At 39.5% G+C, this 24769-nt stretch overlaps 1 protein-coding gene across 1 annotated transcript in view; it reads right to left on the bottom strand.

Annotated features, from left to right (window-relative positions):
- The window catches only part of tbl1xr1a (TBL1X/Y related 1a), a 59640-nt gene extending 36445 nt beyond the window's left edge, over nucleotides 1–23195 (bottom strand). Inside the window, exons 1-2 of the mRNA XM_022216404.2 lie at nucleotides 22809–23195; nucleotides 632–697 (exon numbers count right to left, since the gene is read on the bottom strand). The gene's annotated coding sequence lies outside the window, so the exon portion shown is untranslated. The remainder of the gene's footprint in view (nucleotides 1–631; nucleotides 698–22808) is intronic.
- Nucleotides 23196–24769: the final 1574 nt, after the last annotated feature.

Here is a 24769-nt window from a genome sequence, read left to right as displayed (position 1 = left end):
CAATGAGCAGCACCAATGTTCTCGCATGACTTATGGTGACTTTCTCCTCAAGAAACTGAACAAGTGAGCCCTGGCAGCTAAATGGCTTCATTACTGTACTTCAAATCTAAGGCAAACGGCTATATTACTCTTCTCTAATCTAACTCTAAAAAAACATTCAATTCATCCATTGATTTGGGCCACAGCAATAGAGGAAACATTTATAAATTTTCTGTATTAATCCTCAATATAGTGGCACGAAACTGATTAAAGTACAGAGGTGCCCCTGTGCAGAATCCACCCACATGTTACATTTGACTAGACTGAAATGCTGGATACTAGAGATCATCTTAGCACCATTGCAAAATCTATAATTGGTTCATGTGTAGTAATAGAAGACAATAACTTTCCCTAAAGTAAAAAAAAAATCATTCAGTACAAATCATGCAACAAGAACCAGCATCTGTAAGGAAGTAACAGCCATTCATTGAACCAGTATTGTTAAAGGGCAAACTAGTAAAATCTAGGTCCTTGATTTTTGAGAGCTATGGATATTTAATGTTCAGGCTCTGAAAGCAACGTCTGCACAGCCCGAGCAGTAAACAGGCAGGTAGAAACATTTTACAGCCCAGCCTGGCTGTAGATCACTCACCACAGTAGTAAGTCTGTATGCACCACCAGTATGTTCAGTCAGGGCTTTGTACCATGGGCTCAGAACCTGCGGCAGAAAGGAGTTTAAAACCCAGTTAGAGATCAAACAAAATTGACAGTAAGGAGGTGTTGTCAGAGGTTATGTTATGCATTTAAAAAGACATACAACACAGCATGCGTCACATCAGTTCCACAGTTTCTGTTCTCCTCAGGTGTCTGTGCAAGTCGTCAACACATTTCTCACAGGTCTAAGGGAAGTGAAGGATTTAACTACAATAGTAAATGCATTTTATATTTGAATTATTTATCATTTAACATAGTTTTATATTTGTGAGAAAACTGCATATTTTAGTGTACTTAGAAGGGGATCATACTGTGAACTGAATAACTGCACATTAGATTCAAAGATATTTAGTTTACAGTCTTAATGGAAGAAAGAAACCTGAAAAATATTGACCTGTAAAAGCTTTCCTTAAAAAGAGTGATAATTCCATTAAACAGTGGTAAGCAAGCATCTGGAAAATGCAACGTCTACTGATAGGCAGATGTTCAGAAAGTGTGGTGTTTTGGGAACAATTTCATTCATATTTAGCAAATATTCTTTTTATTTACATTTGTACAGAAGCAAAAATGCAGCATGACATTGAAATGAAAGAAGATGACAGCTTATCTAAAGTGCAATAAAAATCATGACCTCAATATTGATCAAAAGAATCATGTTTATCATTCTGGCCACAATTGCGTAGTGCTGTATCTGGGACTGTTAGCTGAGCAAACCAAGCTATTAGGAAACTGCAATTAGCATTTTTCACTACTTTCCAATAATCCGTTGCAGCATTAATGTGCATGTACACACAATGCAATACACCCGATGTTCCATTTATCCAATATTCCTGTAAGAGGCAGAGAAGAAAAGGGCTGCGAGGCTGCAATCAGATGCAAACAATGCAGGTTATGCACTATAAAAACACAGTGAATGTAAACATACGTGTATTTGTCACAACAAAACACCACAGTGCAGTTTTTAAGCAGATTTCAATGCTCATATCAGCTCCTAGATGCAGGCAGCACCAATTAGCCGCTGAACTATTTTTGATGTCTGCACCCACACTGCTAAAAACCATCAAGATGTAAAATAATCCCTCACTAATGCAATGAACTGAAGGCAAGAAAAGCGAGCAGCACATGGGCACTGAACGGCCTGACCATGTGACTGACACTCATTCAGACGTCTGAACAATGGTTCACCTCTTCAGTCTGAGGACAGAGGGAGACAACAGCACACCGGTGAGGCTGTCCACTTGGACAGTGGGTGGGCTGTAATAAAAATGTAAAGCAACGCTCTAATTTACCCTGCAATCAGAATTAGCTTTATGAAACCTATATTGTTCCATTTTTAGTGAAACTGTGATTCAACTCTGCGGTAATTATCAAGGCTGCAGACTGAGGTGAGTGCTGCTAGATTGCATAATGGTGTGCACTAGAAATCACTCAACATTAAGTTTTTTTTTCCAGACTCCATTTCCTTGCTCACTGCTTCCTTCACTGTTTTTGCCTGACCTGAATTCCCTCCGTGCCTTTTTCCCTTTAGTCATTGTTTCCACTGATTCCTCTGTCTTTCCCTTCTCCCCGTCTCATTCTGTGTCGGTCAGGCTGCAGAGCAACGGCACAGATAACCTTACGACAAAGAAATCAAGCGGGAGTAGCTGGGTGTGGCTGGAAACGCTGAGGCAACTGAAGGTTGCAGAGGGCTTGCTAGAGGACACGGCCCTGACATGCCAGGAATGAGATTTGTAGCAGCAGCACCAGGTTGTCAAGATGGTTATCTCATGGATCTAACATGAAACATGAAACCTGTGTTTTTATCTCTGCCTTCATCAATAACCCTTTAAACAGAGAAAGATGAAGATCAACATACTTGCATAGAGCAGTATCCTGCAGGGCTAGCTGAGGGTGGGTGAACCACACAGATATTTATCAATGTCACTCACTAAATTTAATTTAGTATAGACTAATATAAGCTACCTGCCTCCTAAACCCCCTGCTGCTGCAAGATCAAAGTTAAAAGGGAAACACTGATGCGCTCCAGCTTGCAGACAGGCACAGTAACTAGTGAGGTTTAAGGGGACTCCAGAGGTAAACAACACAGTAGGGCTGCGCGATTCATTGAATATTAATCTTCACCGCAATTTTGAATTCCCGCAATTAAATAAACATGACTGACTTGCGAGACTGATGTTGAAAATCGTCTGCTCATAAAAAACTCTGCAACATATCAGATGAAGCGCTTCCCAACAAAGAAGATGTATTGATATGTTGCTCCAAGGAGACACACTGTAAAAAAGGGCTGGTTTTACTTTGATGCGAAGATTTGCACATTAGGAAGAAATTAGCACAACATGGAAGTGAACGTAGTGCTTTGTTTAAAGTTAAAATAAAAATAAATAGTCCCTAAAATCAATAACTGTGCTAAATAATCTTGATCAAACGGATTAAATTAATTGTTAATCATTTGGGGCAATAACTGAGCTGCAAAAATGTGTCATTTTGGGAGTAAAAATACCACAATCAATACATCAGCGAGGTCACTGTTAACTTTCCAGCAACGCATTTCAGAAACTACTTTAATTTACTGCAAAGACACCGCTTGACTCTGCATCACAAGACTGTGCTCCAGGCTCTGCTACATGTACTGCAGGCAGTATTGAGTGCTGTAAACAAGGAGGCCAAAGTATGTGATGGTACAATTTCTAAATTAATGCAATCATTTTCTGCTAAAAGAAAAAAAAAATCCTATCGACACCTGCATATCTGTAATCGGCCAATATCAGCCAATAACACCAGCCAAGGAATACATGGGCAGGGCTCCAACACACCACATAAGGTTGTTTAAGGGGAAGGAGAACAAAGGTGACAGTGAACAAAGTCAGACAGCAATTCTCCAAAGCACAGTCACATTCCAATCAATCATTCCAATCAATGAGAAAGGCCTTGATAATACCAAATGTTGACCAGCTAAAACCAGCTTCAGACATCTAAAACAGAAATGTCATTGCTGTACTAACTCACATATAAACTTCTGCATAATCCTCATTACCTCACTCATCAACTCAGTGTTTTCACGGCCTCCAACAATGTGAGCACACCTGGCCCAGAAATGTCTATTATAAACCCTCAAGATTCAGCTCCAATCGCTATGGTGGTTGTGCAAAAAAAAACAAAAAAAAAAACACACACCATGGAGCACAGTGGCCTATCTATTTAATGCAGAGCTGCATGTGCTGTTGTCACTGACAGCTTTGTTGTTGTCAAAGGAAAGAGTGCTGACACGCTAGTCCCAGTATGCCAGTTCTATTATATACCGTGATGAAACATACTGATGGTGACACCACTGCCAACAATTTATATTACCGTCACTACCATGGCTTCTGTTATTTTTGCAGGGCAGTATGACACAGCACAAAGCTCCCGTCTTTATTGGCAGTTTTATTTTGCTTTGCCACAGAGCTGTGCACTTCTACTGAGCAATCACTGGCACAGCAGCCACAGCAGCAGTGTGCTTGGATGGAGCTGCAGTGGCCGAGCCTCCAGGAACGCTGCGAAGCAATTTTGGTGAAATGATCACTCCGATATTGAAGGATCCCGACAGTGGCCCACGCTGACTGAAAAAGTATGTTTTTTTCTCTGTCGAGGCTACAAAACCCTTGCATTTCTCTGAGCGTCGCCAACACCCTAAATCTCGCTTTTTCAAATAGCAGCCTGGTCCTTCGTTCCAATCAAACAAAAATGTCTCAATGAAACAGGGTCGTTAAATTCTCGTCATTCATGCGCCAAAGAGGGCAGACTTTAACTGTGCTGTCTTGGTCTACAGCTGACGGTAGATCGCCATTTTATGAGGGGCAGATTTAGAGGTAGACTAGAACAAGAATCAACAGCTGTAGTCGAACAGGGTGGATATGGAGTCTGTCCCCGGAACAAGAGAGTCACAGCTGAATGACCACTTTCAAAACAAAAATATTTAAATAGAGCAAACATGCCAAATAGGAAGGTCAGATTGCTGCTCTTCCCTTACTGTGGCCAAAACAGGCAACCTGTTAGCATGATATGCTATAAAGTCACTTTGCAATGATTTGAACAGCTATTGCGATTACAGTATGAGTCATATTTTTGGTGCTCTCTTGTCATGCTCTCTTATGACTGGAAAATATGATATGTGGCCAAAGAGTTCTCTGCAGCGCCACTGTGCTTGATTTAAAATGTGATGCATTGACTGCTATATCAAAAAATTGCAGCTCCTACGATGTGAATATTGCATTTGTTCATAGCGCGGTAATATTTTGATTAATTGTTCAACTAGTGCAAGCAGTTGAACAGTGGGGTTGGCACCTGTTGTGTTTGTTTAGTGCAGAAGCAATGCAGAGAGGGGCAAGCAGTTAGTGGCTTGTACAATCTGCTGTAAAAGTATATATATTAACTGTGTGTTTTGGAAGGTACACGCACACTTGTGTGACCAACAAAAATAGCAACATTAAAATACAGCAAAACTCCACTGAGTTTTGTACAACAGCATATTGGACTTGTTTTTCTAGCTGGGAACTCTCTCACTTTATATCTAAAGACAAGTTACTGTCTAGAAGTTTCTCTTTCCTCCCTCATCAGACACTGTAGTCCATGTCAGGCGTAACCAAAGTCATAATCTCGCAGCTCCCTCATCGATGAGAAGAGCTCGTGAATAACAGGCCTTCCACTTAACAGCAGCGCCACATCATAAACATGGGTCATATACCTAAGTCCATGTTAACACCACAAATCCAAAACATCGGTCTTCTTCTAGCACTGTCCAATCCAACGCAGTGTGAGACAAACTCAACCATGTGCGGATTCTTTTGACTAAACCCAGCATTACAGATAAACACATCAACATCTGAAGCAGCACTGAGCCCAGGCAATCCCTGATGATAATGCAGTACAATACATCAGAGTCCTGCAAGGATCCCGTGACATTTAGCAGGAGCTGAACACAACTCGGCTCCCTCTCTCTCATGAAATACAACAAGTGACACCTCATCAGAGGGACAAACTCTGACTAGTGAACCACTAAATCAAAGTCACACAGGGTTTGTTCAAGGCTGAGACAGGCTGTGGGCCATTTTTGACCTTAGCAGTGTCTTATTTGGGGAATTCCTGTTGCAATAAGGCCGAACTGTGTAAGATAACATCCTCATGATCTGGTTCTCATAATTAGTTTAGTTGGTACAACACTGATACTGGCTGTGCGAATTTAATATAGTGTGCTCCATCAGATTTATGAGAAACGAGCAACTCAGGCTCCCAGTATTAACAGTAAAATTGTTGTCCTACAAACTAAGCATCAATTACAATCAAAAATCCCCCCAAAAGCAGACTGAAACTAAACCTTCTCTCGATTATATCTTCATTATTTTTTTTCCAAAACCAAAAACACAAAGCAAAGCAAAAAAAAATTTGATTCCACAGTGCAATCTTTGGATCTGAACTAAGCAACAAACATGATTAATAGTGGTGCAACGGATCACTAAACTCACGGATCGGATCGGTTCTCGGATCAAGAGTCACGGATCGGATCATTTTTTCAGATCAGCATGTCTATAACATATACACATATGTCTATGTGATCACCCCTTCCTCCCCCCAGACGAAAATATTCGGAGCTCATTTCTTCCCTTCGCCTTCGGCCCATGTCGGCTCATCCCGTCGTGTTCGGCTCATCTCGGCTCCTCCGTTCGTGTTTGTAAACACCACCCGAATGGCCAGGTTGCTGCCGACTCTGGCGTCACGCTTCACTGCGTTGCATAAACACAAGACAAGATGCTGAAGACCTCCGCTGTTTGGGAATTCTTCAGTTTAATTGAAGACAAAACGAAGGCAAAATTTGGACCCGAGACCAGACGAACGGATCCAAATACTCGGGCCGTCTCCGCCACAAGCCCCGCTCTTTTGGCAGTGATGCTCTATCTACCTTTACATTTAATATGTATACCGTTATTGCAGTACATTCACTCTGTTTCCCCCTGTGCTATTTCTCCGAGTGTCCCTGGTCCCAGAGCTGGATGCTTCAGATCTGCGGTCGATGTTCCACCAGCTGGTCCAGTCTCCACCATGTCCACTGTGGGATGCTGCTACTGACCTTCCACCAGCCCTCTGCTTCCAATTCCCTTTTTCCACGAGTCAACTCTGCATCGCCTTCAATATACTGTTATGCTAACTTACATACTGTTTGAATTTTACTGCTAGCTATATAAGGAGTATGTTTAATGTCAGAGCCGTACATCATAAGAGTAAACTATGAGTCAGTTTTCAATGTTAGCTTATACTTTGTCTGTGTCACATATCCTGTCATGCATGTATTCAAATGTGTGTTGTGTTTTCCTTGCTTTCTCACCCCTCCCTCTTCTCCCATCCCTCCCCCTTGCCCTCTTCTGTCCTTCTCAACCCGCCCGGCCAGCAGGCAGATGGGTCCCCCCTATTAGAGCCGGGTTCTGCTCGAGGTTTCTTCCCTGTTAAAAGGGTGTTTTTCCTTGCCACTGTCGCCTTTGGGCTTGCTCTGGGGGTCAGGCATATGGGTTCTGTAAAGCGTCTTGAGACGATTTGACTGTAATTGACGCTATATAAATAAAATTGAATTGAATTGAATTGAATTGCGGCTTATAGTCTGGAGATTTCTGTGTCATTGCGAGATAGCGACAAGGCGTCACTGTAACTATGACTACAAGTGAACACTATGTCAGCTGCCTGCTGACGATCACATGACTATGATCCAACCGCTGCGGACTTAGCGGACTTATCCGTTGGGAATGATACAGGAAACAATTGATTAAATTGTGGAGGTCTCTCCATCAATTCCCACTGCTTGCTACATATTTAGGTCACACGATTCGGTATTCGTACATAACGTAAACATACATAGCACACACATTTGTACTCAGTCTCAGTGCAGGGTCATTTTGTTTGTGGGTACATCTATATTAAATGGCCACATTCTATGTTCCCGTAATTTCTGGTCATCAATAACTAAAAAACAAATGCTGTATTTCTGAAAGAAAAAAGAAAAGAAAAACGCATTTCTGACAATGCCATATGGGGAAATGAACAGCTTTGGTGGAGTACTGCGCTCTCTGAGTATTGGAGGCCAAAATGCCAGCATACTATGAAACAATCTCTACAGATCTTGTTACCATTTTAACTGTAAACTACATGTGTGATGCTAGATTCAAAAACTCGATGTCAATTTTAGTCATTCACTGAAGCATCAGATAACAAAAAGTAGGACTACTGCCTTGCAGCTTACACTGACGAGTCAAGTTGCAGTTTACAATCCTGTTTGCCCAGAGTCATACATGTCATGAAGACTTTGAAGTGTGAAAGTTCATTGACAGGAACAAGAGACAAGAGTCATATTCCTGGAATGTGTTCATGTGTTTGGCCAATAAAACTGATTATGATCATAGACTGTATATAAAGATGGACGTAGCATCTGACTCCAAAAATGAAGCCCACCTGGAAGTGTCAAAAACTTGCAATATCACGCCGTCCGCTAGGGTTGGCTCCAAAAAGCTTTTGCTCCATAGACCCCAATTCATCACCGGAAAAAATAAAATTTGATAGACTGATTTTCTAGAGCTCAGGATTTTTTTCCCGTTAGTTTTCATGGTCAAAATGAGAGATCAGGTGGCCGACCTTAAAATAAATCAATACTGAATTTTAAATAAATCGTTAAAGTTGGCGGAGCCAGGGGCGTGACTATACTTGATAGACAGTCTTGTCTGGAATGATTGACAGATCCTTTAGGGCGAGGCTTTCAGCAGTCTGGCTTCAGTCTGGCCCACCCATAGACTGGTCCTGCCCCTAGTTGCTCTCCGGTCCAGCCTGTTTGATGACGCTTTTTACGTCACTGGCTCCAAAAAATCCAAAATGGCGACCAGGAAGTAGCAAAATCTGGGCTTCATTTTCTCGGCGTTGAAACCAACGGGTGACGTCACGGTTAGTTCACACCTGATTATGATAGAATAAAAACACGCAATCCTGCCAGTAGATATGGGTTTTGCTTCAAAGAAGCACTTTCATGGATCTTTAACCCCACACATCTACACAATTCCCACTGTTTTAGTGTGGACACTTATGGTCAGTAAGACTACATTACTCTCTGACCAAATGTGACATGTGGTCACAGTCATGCCTTCTGTTCCTCAGTTACTGCATTGAGTAATGGCCAGAAAAGTGCTTATGCAGAACATTATGATGTCACGGAGAAGTTGACCTTTGACCTTTTAGGGAAAAAAATATATTACTGCATCATTTTATATTATTAGTCATTTGTGTGCCATTTTGTCATAGTTAGCGTTAAAATTCTTGAGTTATGGCCAAAAACTCTGATCAGATCAAATAGAGTCCACGTACACATTTGTGCCAAGTTTAAAGAAATTGCCTCAAGGTTTTCCTTAGATACTACTTTAAAGAGAATTGGATGGACTTACAGATGGATAGATGGACATAAAATCCACTGGGCAGGAAGAATGGTAGCAGACATGTCCAAGAAACAGTAAGTGAGTTTAGCCTGTGATCAGTTTATGGAAAAGGCATCAGCATGCAAGGTTGATTGACTCCACACTGTACCTCAGAAGGGGTGGGGAGGTGGGACCAAACCATGTGCTGGCCAACTAAAAAAGCTGGTTGACATCCAAGGCACCAGTTTTGCATGACTAGTACTTCTGACTTCAACCGAGAGAAAGGCTGCATTTTAAGAGCAAGTTGGTTACATTAGAATGTATTCATGTTTAGAGCAACAGCAGTGTCTATTTGTCATGCTTCCTGTAAAACTTGCACTCCTCCATAGAGAGCTCCATAACCAAATTAACTAATATCTACAATTTGTGTTGAATAACACAACTGTCTATGGCATCTACGTGTACTTCACCAATGTAAAAAAATCAAAATGACCCGATAAGAAGTATTTTATTTGGACATGGTATTTTTCTTTTGCAATAAAATTGTCCTTTATCCATTGAACCACAAGCAGTTTCTGGACTGTCACACTTTTACTCACCGTGGACTCATTTTTCACTGAGTACGGCACATTTCATGGAAACACCACTGCCTTGGCTAGAAGTACAGAGAACTCAATAATGGCTATTGTGCAGTATGATTGTTCTATTGCAATAAATCATGAAAAAGGAAGCACTGAAGTAGGATTTTTTTTTGATGATTTATTTTACAAGGATTGAAAAAAAAACTGGCATCAGAATGTGTCCACAGGTGTTACCAAAACTAGACTCTAGATACTCCACAAACTGGACATTTTCACATGATTCAGCACATCAACTCCAGAAAGAAATTTCCCCATGTGGAGTATTATTTTGCTCTCAATCTCTCTAATTTGTTGCCATATTTGTCTCTTTTCTGTGCTATCTAAACACAGCTTACTGTTCAGCCGAATACTCAATGAGTCTTTATCGCATGCATGTTCGTCACAATTGAGTGACTCATTGGTTCTAAGTTGCACCAAGGAGAATCTGGTGCAAATGGTTTATTGTTGATGGTTTTTTTTTTTTAAACGAGGCGCATAGAATATAGTGATTTTAATGAAATATCATAGTTTCAATTGAGATATGGTTGTGCGTCCTGATGGAAGTGCATATCAGATGACTATTTCAAGGACCATCTTAATGGTAAAAATCTAAAGCCAGTTTGTGGTTCTGGAAAATGGTGTAATCTTGGTCTACAATTTTTAAAGCTAACATGCCTTTCAAACCTTCGGATGGGTTTTCAGATTTTTTTCTACATCTCCTACTTTGCTGCACTGAAGACGTATTAATATTGCAGCAAAGCTGGAGTGTTTCAAACTGAACAATTTTCTGTACTGTGAAAGTCGAAAACCTTTCTACTGGATGAGACCAGCCTCACTGCCAGACTTGAGTCATGCTACACATCCACTATGACATTCTACTGACAAAATCACACATGCTCGACAGAAACAGTGTTGCAAGAGGCCGAAGAGCCAGAGTCAGCACTTGATGCCACATGAAAAAGTCTGCACGCACAGAGCAGTTGCAGTGTGGTGGTCCTGTTCTGGCAGGTTAACCCAGTCCTGGAAGGCACAGAATGCCCACTGACCCTGTGTCTTTTCTTTCTGGCAACACAGGAGCAACAGCTGCACTGGAAAGTTCCCATGAGCAAATATAAGCCAGTGAGCAAAATGAGCATCCCTGTCACAGTTTACTCTCTCATGCAGGGCTTGTTGTTCAATCAGATTTGCTTGTATCAAGTATTTGGCCTTTTATAGCAAATTATTTTACTGTTAGATAAAGCAGAAAAGACTAAGCTGTTAAGATGGAGTTCTCAAAGAATCAAAGCAGAAATGAGGTTTCTGCTGGGAGAACTAATCACCCATTTATTAAACATTAATGAACATTGATATTGGCTAAATGAACAATGTCAAAACAACAGCACAAAGGAGAAGGTCGGGGTGGTGGAGGAAGCTGCAGCAGCATGAGGGTATCAGGAAAGTCAGGATATAGTGGCCTCGCTGTACACTTGCATGAATATGATTGGTTGAGATTAGTCAGCTGATAGCCACACAGCTGTGAATGTGCGGGTGACTGTAAAGCAAAAAGAAAACAGTTGATGCAAGCAGAACTTTAGCCATCACTGTGCTTTGTAAACATGCAAAGCACTGAAACTTTGAAGGTGCTACAGTTTGTGAAATGTTTTAAAATAATAATCTATTAGGCTCCCTTAATGATTGCATTCTTACAGGATAATTGCTGTATTTTTCAAGCTTTTACACTTCCTATTAATGTGGCTATTGTGGGTCCTGCTAACGTTGCACTCTGCACATCTGTTAGATTTAAGGGAAACGAGAAGTCTTACAAAGAGTCGGACTTGTTGATGGCAAACAGGGAAAATTTGTCTGTTTCTAAGGATAAGAGAAACCCCATCAGTGGAACTGCAACTAATGAATTTGTGACATTGATAAACATTGATGTAATGAAGACGGTATTTCATCCATCCAGAATCAACAGGAGGAAGAGACCAAACACTCAACTCTCCATATGATAAGTAAAATCTGCCACAACAAGGAAACAGCGTCTCCAGCACGAACACAGGCTTAACAGAAAGTTATCCACACAAAAACCCAGAATCTCTACAACGGAGGCGTAGAGTAGAGACTGATATTATCGGCTGATATTGGCCTATCACAGATATATCAATACTGTTGTGTATGTTTCATGATATACGTTGACATGAAAACTTTCTGTTGTAGAAGACAGAGAAAGATGCTGGGGATAGCTTAGAAACTATCAGCAGATTACCTTCAACTCCATTGTTTGTAAGACTCTGTGTACTGTCTGTAGCACATGCAGCAGAGTACATATTAATATATTAATATCATGCATGTTTTTGTAAGTTTCAAACTACTTTGTGAAATACAGAGCTGGTAAGTTTATGAACACCAATCAATCCAGGATACTTGGCCTGCAGTTCAGCTGAAAAGGCATTTTTGTCATGAAACTATTGTTTGCATGAAATATCACATTTTCAAGCATCGATGTGGTTAATTTTTCCAACTCATTGGCATGTCACGGGAGAGTAGTTCAAGAACCATCAGAAAGTTAAAAATCTGAGGTTTCTTTCTTACAGTTTTTGGCTTTGATAAAAGATGGAATTTTGGTGATTTATTTTCAGATGAAATGCCTGTCAATCCCACCAGCAGGTTTTGGGGTTAATGGAAAACATGCCACTTTAAAATCAACCAGAAATATTAGCCATTAGCAGATACTCAAACACTAAAAGAGCTTTATGAGCGTGTTTGACTGTACTTTTATGAAATTACATAAAAAACCGACTGCAGAATTTTTGCGAAGGTCAGTTGGAACGGTAACATGCCAAAGCTCTGCTGATTAGCTTCCTGTGTTTCCAGATGGGACCCAGAGGCAGCTGCAATCAGAACCTTTTATATATCGGCCCAAAAAGCATCGCTTCCCCAAACCCAGCCAGCCCTGATTCACAATGAGCTCACTTTCCTCATCAGTGCAGCAAAAAGGATCTGAGTTTTGCCATCAGTTGTCAGAATGCAGTATGTTGAAAGGAAAAAAAACAAACATGTACACATCTGCCCAGTAGATTGTATCTGTTTTATAATGAGACATAGACAGTAGTTTGCACATTTTACAAGCTATTTTTTCTGGCAGTGAAGTAACTCGCTAACGCTGCCTGTGTGTAAGATAAAGTTGGACTATGCTGAGGTTTAAGTTCAGCCAGAATCATCTTTTTTTGGATGAGGCATCTGCAGCAGCAAACCCTGCTGTGCCAACACAGTGGCCTCATTGAAAGGAATGAGAAGGCTGCGGTTTTTTGAAGCAGAACCATTGTTTTTGTAAATGCAGCCTAAATGTGAAAATTGCCTCGTCTGACCTCAGCAGCACCCAGTAAAAATTAATAATGATCTCTTTTGCTTTTTCGCATGCTGAACCATGCAACACTAAAAAAATGAAAGACACAAAATGGAGCTTTTGAACTGTGGAGGATTTAAAGCATTAGTTACTCTGTGGTCCATTAATCATTTGATGATACTGTTGTTAAACAATAAGACACTGACTTTCATTTTTTTTACAGGTCATTGCAAGTAGGGAGGAACAATTAATTCAAATATTATCAAAACTGTGATATGGCCAATTGCAGGAGCTGCAATTCTTTAATAAAAATGTTGCAAACAACAAACCAATATGGCATAAGGGAGCATACATGTTTGGTACAGATTGTAGTTTAAAAATGCATCATTAACTTTATATTATTTTCAGTGGAAAAGAAAGACAAAATTTGCATTTTCACCAAAATCATGACTCATACTACAATTGCAATATTTTTCACTGTTAACAGTAGAATATTACCTCATTTGTGCTTTATATAATAAAGTAGGAAAATTAGAAGTTAAATAGTTATATTTAAAATTAAATGCTTCCGTGATATCTCCCTTGTTCTAATACACTCCAGTATGACATATCACATGTTGCAGCACTCTAATTTATATGGTCACCTAAATTGTGAGCTGGCACTTGCCCCTAGAGGTTGGGGTGAAGCTGCAGGTTTCATATAATCACCCCCAGTCACTGCAGCAGGGAGGAAGAGAAGCTCCAAGTCTATAAACCTCAAAGCCTGGTGGGTGAAGAGGGGGAGGGTCACTAGCACATTCTTCACAATGCTGAACTTGACCCCTGGGGCCTCCACACACACCATGTGACTGCTGTCAACTCCATGTGTCCATGAAACCTGGACGACTGTGCAACGTGAGTGTGTGTGGGTGACTCCCTGTTTTAACACTGAGCACGCCACTAAACTTAATTTTTTTCTCATTTTCTCTGGACAAATCCACTGAAAGTACGACTAAGTAACGTGTCTAATAGCCTGTTGCATGAAGGAACTGTAAATCCAAAGACAATAAGCACAGTTTACTTCTGCGCCCATTTGGGAAACGCGGCTAATTATTGTAATGTACTTTATCTGTGAATCTAACTCCAAGCTTGTGTTAGTGTCCTGTATAGTATTAAACACATTCCTAGCATTCTTCATGTTATTTTGATCTCGCATGAAACGAGCAAATTAAATAACGCTGCTGCTAGCTGTTTCATACGACTGACACAGTTTTGTTTTTTCCAGCATCGAATCAGAGAAAATCAGCTTCAAAAAACAACTGATCTATAAACATCTGTCCTTGTCGAGGTCAAACACACACTTATATACTAATTACAATTAGAGATGTGCACACAGGGATACGCTGACCTCCTGACAGCAAGAACAGGAGCTGCTTTGTTTTGTTGTATTTGACTGGACAACATGGAAAATAAACAAAAATTAGGACATGACGACAACAGAACCAAAGAAACTAGCATCCAGTTTCTGTGAATGCACATTTGGCCTGCTTGCAATGCAGACAGTCAAGCTACAAGTTTAGGCCGTGGGTTCACTCGAATTAAATGACTAATTTCATGGCACACAAATCCACATGGCCCCACTTTTCACTGTGGAATAAACACACGTTGACCACATCTCCTCAAACATTTCCTCATTCTTTTCTCAACTTGTTGTTCAGCCTTCCACTATAGTTTTCTTTTTTACACTACAGGGTATTATTAGCATAACAGCAACTTATTGCACCCCAGTCTCCATTTTGTTTACATCTGATTCCCCATGAGAAAGTGTGAGCCAATGCTCTGCTCCCTCTGGCATGATAATCCTAATAATATCCTGTAATGTGTGAGGCAAGCTGATGATAAAACCTGCTTCTGTTGCCCCATAAGAAAGCCTCACCACTCAAACCAGAGTCAAACCAGTTTATTTCTTATTTTGCCTCTAACAGATCAAGATAAAATCAGGTCACCGAGTAACGTAAGACTGTGTCCAAAGGCTGTCAGCTAACTCTGAATTTTGGATGTGCTATCGTACTGAGCAGGATTACTCAGTTATGTCTTGACAGTATTTCTGTCACACCTCCGCCCCAAACACCACCACTACAATACACGGAGCTGTATTTCTATGGAGGGGCTTGTGAACAGCACGTTAATTTAACAGAAACAAAGCATGACTGTTTGCATGACCTCACAAATTTCCAAGTTAATTTAATTTAGCCGCTCATTCAAATCATCAAAATCATGCACACAAACTGTGCGCTCATTGTTTAGGTTAAGGCCCTCGTATTCTAAATAATGCCAAATATTTCTCCTCGCCTGTGTACAGGATCCAGGCCTGCTCCATATTTGTGCGTCTCTCTCCATCTCGTGTCAGGCCGTTACCTAACTAAGGAAGACATTTTCACTCACTGCACTTTAGTCCATTTTGTCTTTCCCTCTTCAATTCACAACACTGACGAGCACCGGTTACATAACTGTACTACTCCACCACGCTTCCTCTGTGATTTATTAAGGCCAAGTAATCAATGTGTCCTGTGTAGATAACATGACTCAGCTGCCTGCTCTGCGGCCAACCATATTCTTGTCTCCTGTGCTCAACATGTGCTCTGCTACATAGATGGCAAATAAACAAATCCAGTATATACTATTCACGGTATATTCTATTCATCTTAATGTACACGTAGCTTTCCCTCATGGTCCTGTTGTACACTGTGAGGTCACTGATAAAAGCCTCGCTTACAGGGAAATGTACAGATGTTCAGCAACCTTGGTGGTTAAGAAATAGTTGCGAAAGCCATCAGCTGTCACATGCAAGTTTGCATGCAATCGGATTTATCTGATTTCCATGTGTGCAAGTTATCACGTTACAGTCGTCAAAATACTGGGGCATCATGAAGGGAAATATAACCGCAGCATAAAAATGCATTGCAAGTTGATAACAGAAGATCATCTCTTGCTTACATAATGTTACTGCTGTGCAAGTTCTAAAAACAGGACAAGTTACGCCTCAAGTGTTAACGGACGTTGCTTTCTACAGACTGTGAAAAACATTCTCTGTGCACTAAGCTAGCACATCCATGACAACCACACAGGTACCGCTGCAGCAAGGTGAGGCAGCCTGCTTTACTTCCATCATTGTCTGATGGATTCTGATATCAAAGGACAGCAGGGAGAGCTTTCGTTTTCTCATCTCAGTCTGGGAGTATCACTGCAGTGTTGGAAAAAAAAAACTAAGAAACAAGCGAAAAATAGGGCTGTAGTCACCCATCAAAAATCTTTTTAACAGAAAAAGAAGCTTGCATTTATATTAATGAATAGCTTGAATCTGGTAATTTATACTAAAATGGTAATCTGCACATATTCACAATACAACATCAGTAAGAATTACAACTTCCAAGATGACTGTGGCCAACAAACAACAAAAAAATTAGGCCTGACAAACACTTATTACGAGGGTGTTGAATTGCATAACGATGAAGCCAGGGATGCCTAATATATCATTTATTGTGTATGTTGTGAATAATGCTGAGCTAACACACCATATTTTCATCTGAGAAGATGGTTGCTCAGTCTGATTAGGTGATTATTAAGTCATAAATTTTATCTGTGACTTGGTCAAGAAACACACTGGTCTACATCACACATGCAATATGGAAGTTAGCGTGTGACTGCAGAAAAGGCAAACTTAATCTTTTGTGGGGGGGGATTGTGAGACAACCAAGGCACTAGGGCTGGACCCGAATATCCCGAATATCTGAATATTCGTTCGCTACGGCACTATCCGGATATTAATTTTGGTATCCGAATACCCCCCCTCCCCTCCCCCCTCCTGCCGTCAGACGTCACCGGGCGGAAAGAATATGCAGCGTTACTGTCTTCCCTCCGCCTTCGGCCCACATCGGCTCATCTCGTCCTGTGATCACATAAACATATACACCTATGTCTATAACATATACACATATGTCGATGTGATCACCCCCTCCTCCCCCCAGACGAAAATATTCGGAGCTCGTCTCTTCCCTGCGCCTTCGGCCCATTTCGGCTCATTCCGCCGTGTTCTTCGGCTCATTTCAGCTCCTCCATTCGTGTTTGTAAACACCACCCGAATGGCCGGGTGGTTGCCGACTCTGAAGCCACGCTTCACTTCGTTGCATAAACACAAGACAAGATGCTGAAGACCGGTGTTTGGGAATTCTTCAGTTTAAGTAAAGACAAAATGAGGGCAAAATGTGGACCCAGGAGACCAGACGAACGGATCCGCCTATACGGGCCGTCTCCGTCTCCGCCGCCGCTCCGCCGCACGAACCACACGAATGGATCCGAATATTCGGCCCATCTCCGCCGCCGCTGCACCGCCGCCGCCCCCCCCCCCCCCCCAGTCGGACGTTACGGGGGGGAACGAATATCCGGATATTCGTCTTTAATAGGGCCCGAATAAAACCACTATTCGGGCCAGCCCTCACAAGGTACAGAATCCGTTGTGCTCCAACACATTAAACTTCGCGGGAAAAAAACAACAACTTTCATGTCCAACACCCATTATTAGCTCAAAGCTTACAATTTCATTTCCATAGCCTGAACCTTGTGTAATACATAGCCAGGACATAATGCATGAATGCACAATTTAAAATAGTTCTGTTTATATTTGCAGAATTGGTTGGATTTTGTACTACATTTGGAAATTTAGCTGCACTAATTGACCAGAGCTGCAAATATTACACATCAATTGGAAAACAGAAAACAGCAAATAAATATATCATCTATCAAAATCTTTTGAAGTGGTTTTTAAAGCAAAGGCTGCAAAAAATTGACAGTAGCAGTGTTGCAAATGTGAGAACTGAATGCTGTTAGTGTAATGAAGGACAGTGAAGTTAATATCTTTCGGTTTTGGAATAGTGAACAGATAAAACAAGACATCTGAAGCTGTCATTTTGTGCTTTAGCAAATTGTAACACAGATATTTCACTACTTTCTCACATTTCTTAGGCAAAACAATTAATCCTGAATAACTGATAATGATAATGCAACCCAAATAACAAGGCAATTTTAAGGTCTAGTTGTAACCAACCACTTTTGTCAATCTGCATGAAGACAGGGTCAACTTGTTTGTAATAACGTTTAAGGCTCAAAGCGATATCTATAACACCGTTCAGAAATGAAGATACATGATGCCTTGGCCTGATCTAAAGCAGAGACAAGCTGTTCTCTGACGTGTTATCCTTTTCATTAATCTGACAGCATCTAAACGTGTTGGCTTCTTGTCTGAATGAGAATCCTGGTAACTTTTCCAGTAAAGTTAACAGCAACCTTACGAGGTTGGACCTATTTCACTTTCAACGCAGCCCAAGTCTGAACTGCATGCTATCACATTAACATATCGGCAAGCACAAGACTACACACAACACGACACTCTAGGAAGTGACACTGTAAAAACTGCAACCTAATCCCAGTAAAAGCTACAGTTGTGACTTCAACAAACAATTGTGTTGTTTTTGAATGCATCACAACACTTGACGCACTGCCCAATTTGAGAAAATATGGCACACGTACCATTTGTCAGTCTTGTGGGTATATCTGAATGGAACTGTGAATATTAATGGCAGAACGCCGTCACTTTAACAGATTGATGAAGCAGCGATGTCATATCATATCAAAGATGTTAATCAATATAACAGGGGGAGAAGGGGTGGCGGTAAGCAGAACAGCAAATACACCAAAATAAAAGATGGATTTTTGTTTCAAATAAAGTCCCTTGATTACAGAACTAAAGGCATATTCGGCTGCTGTACAAGCCTCAGTTCCACAACATCCAGGGTATTTATGCACAGAGAAGATAGACCTGACAAAATACATGGTGGACACTCTTCATACACTAAGCTAAACATGGCAAACAATTGTTCCAAAGACAACCTGAACATCCTTGTCTTAAATGCGTCTTATTATATGGTACAAAGGCCTTGAAAAGTACTTGTCTCTGTTTGTTTGACAGGTGTCCTTGTGTGACACACTGAGCCATCATCGGTGCACTAAAAGCAACAAAGACTGAAGGATGTGTTGTCCCACGCCTTCTATTAAAAGTTGCATTACGACACGGCAAAGACAAACACCCAGCTGACTGCTGACATGCACATATGTTGTCCATCTGTACGAGAGGAACTAACTCGATGGAAGTCAATAGCCCTAATGTAACAATAAATAAATACATAAATAAAAAGTAATCCTCTGAACCCCAAAACACACCTGCGGGTTTGCAAGGCATGGTGGCACTTTTTTAAAAACTGCCAAAATGACACAATTTATCAGTCAGAAACTGTAAAAACTGAAAGAAGCATCCGACATCCAACTTTCCAACAGTTCCTGAATACTAATTTCTGACGAGCCAGTCCTTCAGGAAAATTAACCAAATCTAAGCTCAAAATCGTTACATTTAATCAAAATCACATTCTTCTGCTCCTTTTTTTCTGTGCTCCTATGCACAAGCAGGACTCCATTAATGACTCAGCCGCGACCAACAGCCAAAAACATTAGGCTTCAGCTGAACTGCAGGCTGTGCTTACATACAACCAATAGGAGGCAAGTAGGAAAATGAAGCAAACATGTACGTAGTAAAATATCCACTGTATATAGAGTACACAGTAAATAAAAATGTGACCGGAGCAAAAAAAAAAAAAAACGCACAGAAACTGCTTTTTGTTGACAGGGTTAAATAGCCATATTTTCAAAAATAAAGTTGAAATATATAAGATATAATCATCAAGCTCAACAGTCCAAAGACCAGAGGTTGACGGCCAACCAAAGACCAATTCACGATTGGCCATCAGGCGTGACTTTAGAATAGTGGAGCTGCACGCAGTTCTGTACATAGTAATATCAAGGCTATGTGTACGCACACGTGTTTTACATATGTGTGCTAGAAAAAGCTGCTATGTTTGTTGTGTTTGCCTAGAAAACATGAAAATGTAAACAACAATTTGTGTAACCGCTTAACAAGAATAGGAACAAGGGGGTGGACTACAGAACAAACATCACGGCGTACATAAAACACTCAGAATAACCGCTAAGTTCACTGTACTGACCACGACAAACATGCATGGACAAACAGGTCCACTTTAGCTTTTGCAGATGTAGAATACATGACCATAAAGTCAACGAATACAAAAAGTACAGCCAAAGACCGCAGATGTGCTGCTATATGTTAAGAAACAAAAAACATGGATAATAATATCAATCTTAGCTTATACAAATCCAGACTTGCTCAGCTTGTGCTATAAACAACCAAATAAAACTGCATATATCAAGTTTCTTGTGTCGTTTGTTGAATAACTGTGGTTTATGTGCTCTCAATATATTGAATAATGAAATCAGCACCTTGTACACATTCGTGTTTACATAACCTACTTCAAATATTTGCTGCAATGTGTACTGAGAATAGAATGCCACGTGAGCAGAAAGCTACCACAAGTATTCAACAAAGATGTGCGTTGAAAGAAACAACTACATGAAAACTCTATTAGCCTGTGAATTGTAACTGCGTCTCTGTATAACCAGCCTTTTGCTTCCTAGATACTGAAGGCTTATCTGGGACTGGTACATTGTGTCATTGAGTTGAGCTTCACAAGGTTGGCAAGTGGCCCTCATATGTGTGTGTGTGTGTGTGTGTGTGTGTGTGTGTGTGTGTGTGTGTGTGTGTGTGTGTGTGAGTGAGTGAGTGAGTGTGTGTTTACCCCTCCCCCACACCGCCCATGGCTTTGGAGCAACCAGCTGTACAGCACTCTAGTAAGCTTTCCGTCAAATTGGCACAAAGGTAATAAAGTTAAAACAAAAAAAGCAGAAAAAAAAGCACCGAAAAAAAACAATGAACTTTGGCACAGTTTTGAATCCAGTGTTTTTGCAGGTAATCAAGGTTAGACCACAGAGTTGGTTTAAACTGTGCTTCACAACTACAGGCCGGTGAAGCTCGACACACCAGACTGGTACGACTGAAACAACTGACAAAACGCCAACTGTGCTAAAAGTACAGTTTTAGTTTGGTTTCGGAGGAGTTCCTGGTCTGGTTCTCGTTGAAACAAAACCAACTTATTTTACAAGTGCAATTCAATCAGAAAGTGAATGAGAGAGGTAAGAAATACAAACGCACGTCCCTATTGGGAAAATTATTTGAATTGTTAAAAATTTAACAAAATAGTTAAGTAAGAAGTTTGATCTCGAGTCACCTGAAATCAATTTCTTTTTCATGTTTTTATGTCTTTTAATGTTTGATATTTTTTTTGTAAGGCAACTTAAAACTATGGTTTAGAAATGTGCCATGCAAATGATTAATATTCCTACTATTATTATGAGTTATTGTCTTTTACAGTGTTTTACATTGTTGCTCTTTTTTGTAAACCAGCGTGAAACTCTGGCTTGGAAAGTTCATGCACAAAAAAAACTTATTATCATCATTATGTTTATTGTGTTTGTTAAATGCTGTATTATTGCTCTAGTAGCTCTGGTTTGGAAAGGTGCTGTTAAAATAAAGACGATGATGATTTTTAGTAAGTTTTAATGTCCTTTGTATAATATTATTGCTGCTTTTTTGTATTTTTCTCATTATAATTATATTTGGTTGACTTTTCCAATGATTTATTTGTTTATTCTATTGTAGCAATAGAAATAAAGATTTTTATTATTCTGTTTATTTGTCTTTCTAATGTGTTATTTTATTCTTTTTGTTATTATTGTCACGTTGTTGTATTTTCTTTTCTAAAGCCATATAGTTGCTTTTTAATGTTATTGTTCGTCCTTTTTGTAAAGTTGCTTGTAATTCAGGTTTGGAAAATGCACTAGAAATATAGTTTATTATTATTCATATTATTTTATTCATATTACAATTATCATTAATATAAAGATGCTGTACTGTCTTTCTAATGAAATATAGTTGCTTTTAAAGGTTCTATTGTTGCGATTTTTGGCAAAAAAGCTTTCAACTTGTTGTGAAAGGTGCTATAGAAACAAAGTTTGTCATTATTATCATCATTGCTATTTCTATATTGCCGTATTGTCTTTTCTAATGCCATATAGTTGCTTTGCAATGTTTTACTGTTGCTCATTTTTGTAAAGCAGTTTGTAATTCTGGTTTGGAGAAGTGCACTACAAATAAAGCTTATTATCATTATAGTTATTCCTATGTTGTTACATTGTCTTTCTAATGCCATATTGTTGCCTACTAATGTCTACTCCTTTTTGTAAAGCAGCTTGTAGCTCTGCTTTGAAAAAGTGTACTAAAAATAAAGCATATTATCACTGTTATTATTTTCATGTTGTTGTATTGTCACTTCTAATGCCACATCGTTGCTTTAAATATTTTACTGTTGCTCTCTGTTTTTGCAAAGCAGCTTGTATTTCTGATTGTGAGAGGTTCTATGGAGATAAAGTTCATTAATATTCTAATTTTTCCAGATAAAATGACAGTAGTGGCGTGGATTCAGAGGCAGCAGTACTTGCAGGAAGGAAGGGCGCGCTCACAAACACACACCGCGCACGAGAACTGCCCTACGAACACATGCGCACGACGCGCGCGCCTACTCGCGCGCCGAGGCTGCCCATCCCCCACATCCGACAGAAAATACACAAATAAACGCTCAAAACGGAGCAATAACCGGCCCAGACCCGGTATCCAGGTCCATACGTGATCCCCGCACACCGGAGTACAATTTATAATGGCGATAATGGCGTAAAAAGATGGTAAACACTCACCGAAAGCTCCAAATCACACAAGGGGGGTGCTTCTCCTCTGTGCTCCTAATATGGAATCTCCTCCTCCACCACCGTTGTTTTCTAGCTCTAATTAAACCTCGAAAAACGCGTTATAACGGCCCTCAGAGCCGGCCGGCCGCTGCTAGGAATCCCCAATGACCGCTGTGTTTTGGATACACGGGCACATATGATGATAAATCCCCTGAAAAAGGAGCTGGATGTACAGTTGGGTCTAGATTGTAGGTTTGCTCGCTAGTAGAGAAAAGAGCCAAACGGTTCAGTAGCAGCCAACGGCTTCAGACTGAAACACAGAGCGGCTGACCCGGCAGGCGAAAATGAGCCCGGCCGGAGCTCCTCTCTGCAGGAAGCGCTCTCCGCTCACATAAACATCAAAATGGGTGTCGCAGTGTGCACAAGGATGGTGCTGTCGGGCTGCGGGTTGGCGGCAACTCCTCACAACACTACTTACAAATGTTGGAGTTAACATTAATTATCCGCCGATGAGCTGTGAGCGACGCAAAGCTATTTTTGGACCGGAGCTGCAGGTTTGCTGCTCAGGGTGAACTAAATTGTAGTTTAATTTTTTTTTTGTTCGTACTATTTAACACCAAGACTAGTAAATCTGCGCTACTGTTTACACTATATTTACACAGTTTTATTGAATTCAGTTGTATCTTTCGAGCGCCAATTCACAACACAAGCCATCTCAGTGCACTACTTGTTGTAAAGTGACGAACATTACATCAGAAATACTTTAGTGAGCCCCAAGGGGAAATTGTCTACTTTACAGCTGCTTCAATTCAACATCTTAATATAAATAGTACAAAATATATAGATAAACATAGGTAGGAACAATATGGCGCAAAAAATATAAAGAAATATAAAGATAAGTAGAAAAATGTGACCTAAAAATATAGCCATAAGTAGAAAAATACGACAGAAAAAGTAATATTTAAGTAGAAAAATATGAACTTACAAAATATAAACAAAAGTAGAAAAATATGACTTAAAAATTAAAATTTAAGTAGAAAAATATGATCTTTAAAATATAAACATAAATAGAAAAACATGACCTAAAAAATGACCATTAGTAGAAAAATATGTCATAAAAATATAAACTTAAATGGAAAAATAGGTCATAAAAATATAAACATGAATTTGAACAAAATGTCATAAAAATATAAACATAAGTAGAAAATTAAGTCCTAAAAACGTAAAATAATAATAATAATTTAAAAAATTACCTGAAAATAAAAACATAAATAGAAAAATATGATGTAAAAATATAAACATACATTTAAAAAAAGTCCTAAAAATATAAACAGAAGTAGAAAATTATGTCCAAAAATATAAGCACAAGTTGAAAAATATGTCCTAAATATGTAAAGTAGAAAACTATTACCTGAAAACATAAACATAAGTAGAAAAATATGACCTAAAAATTAAAATTTAAGTAGAAAAATATGATCTTTAAAATATAAACATAAGTAGAAAAACATGACCTAAAAAATAAACAGTAGTAGAAAAATATGTCATCAAAATATAAACTTAAATGGAAAAATAGGTCATAAAAATATAAACATGAATTTGAACAAAATGTCATAAAAATATAAACATAAGTAGAAAATTAAGTCCTAAAAACGTTTAAAAAAAAAGTAAAAAAATTACCTGAAAATAAAAACATAAATAGAAAAATATGATGTAAAAATATAAACATGCATTTAAAAAAGTCCTAAAAATATAAACAGAAGTAGAAAATTATGTCCAAAAATATAAGCACAAGTTGTAAAATATGTCCTAAAAATGTAAAGATAAGTAAAAAAAATATTACCTGAAAACATAAACATAAGTAGAAAAATATTATGTACAAGTAATTACATAAGTATAAAAATACATCCTGAAGATCTAAAAATATGTACTTACAGTATAAGTTTAAATGTAAAATGGCCTTTTTCTAAGAA

The sequence above is a fragment of the Acanthochromis polyacanthus genome, chromosome 4 (genome assembly GCF_021347895.1).
Source record: "Acanthochromis polyacanthus isolate Apoly-LR-REF ecotype Palm Island chromosome 4, KAUST_Apoly_ChrSc, whole genome shotgun sequence".
In the NCBI taxonomy this organism is placed as follows: domain Eukaryota; kingdom Metazoa; phylum Chordata; class Actinopteri; family Pomacentridae; genus Acanthochromis; species Acanthochromis polyacanthus.
Note: the sequence above shows the minus strand (reverse complement) of the source record. Positions and strands in the feature narration are given on the sequence as shown.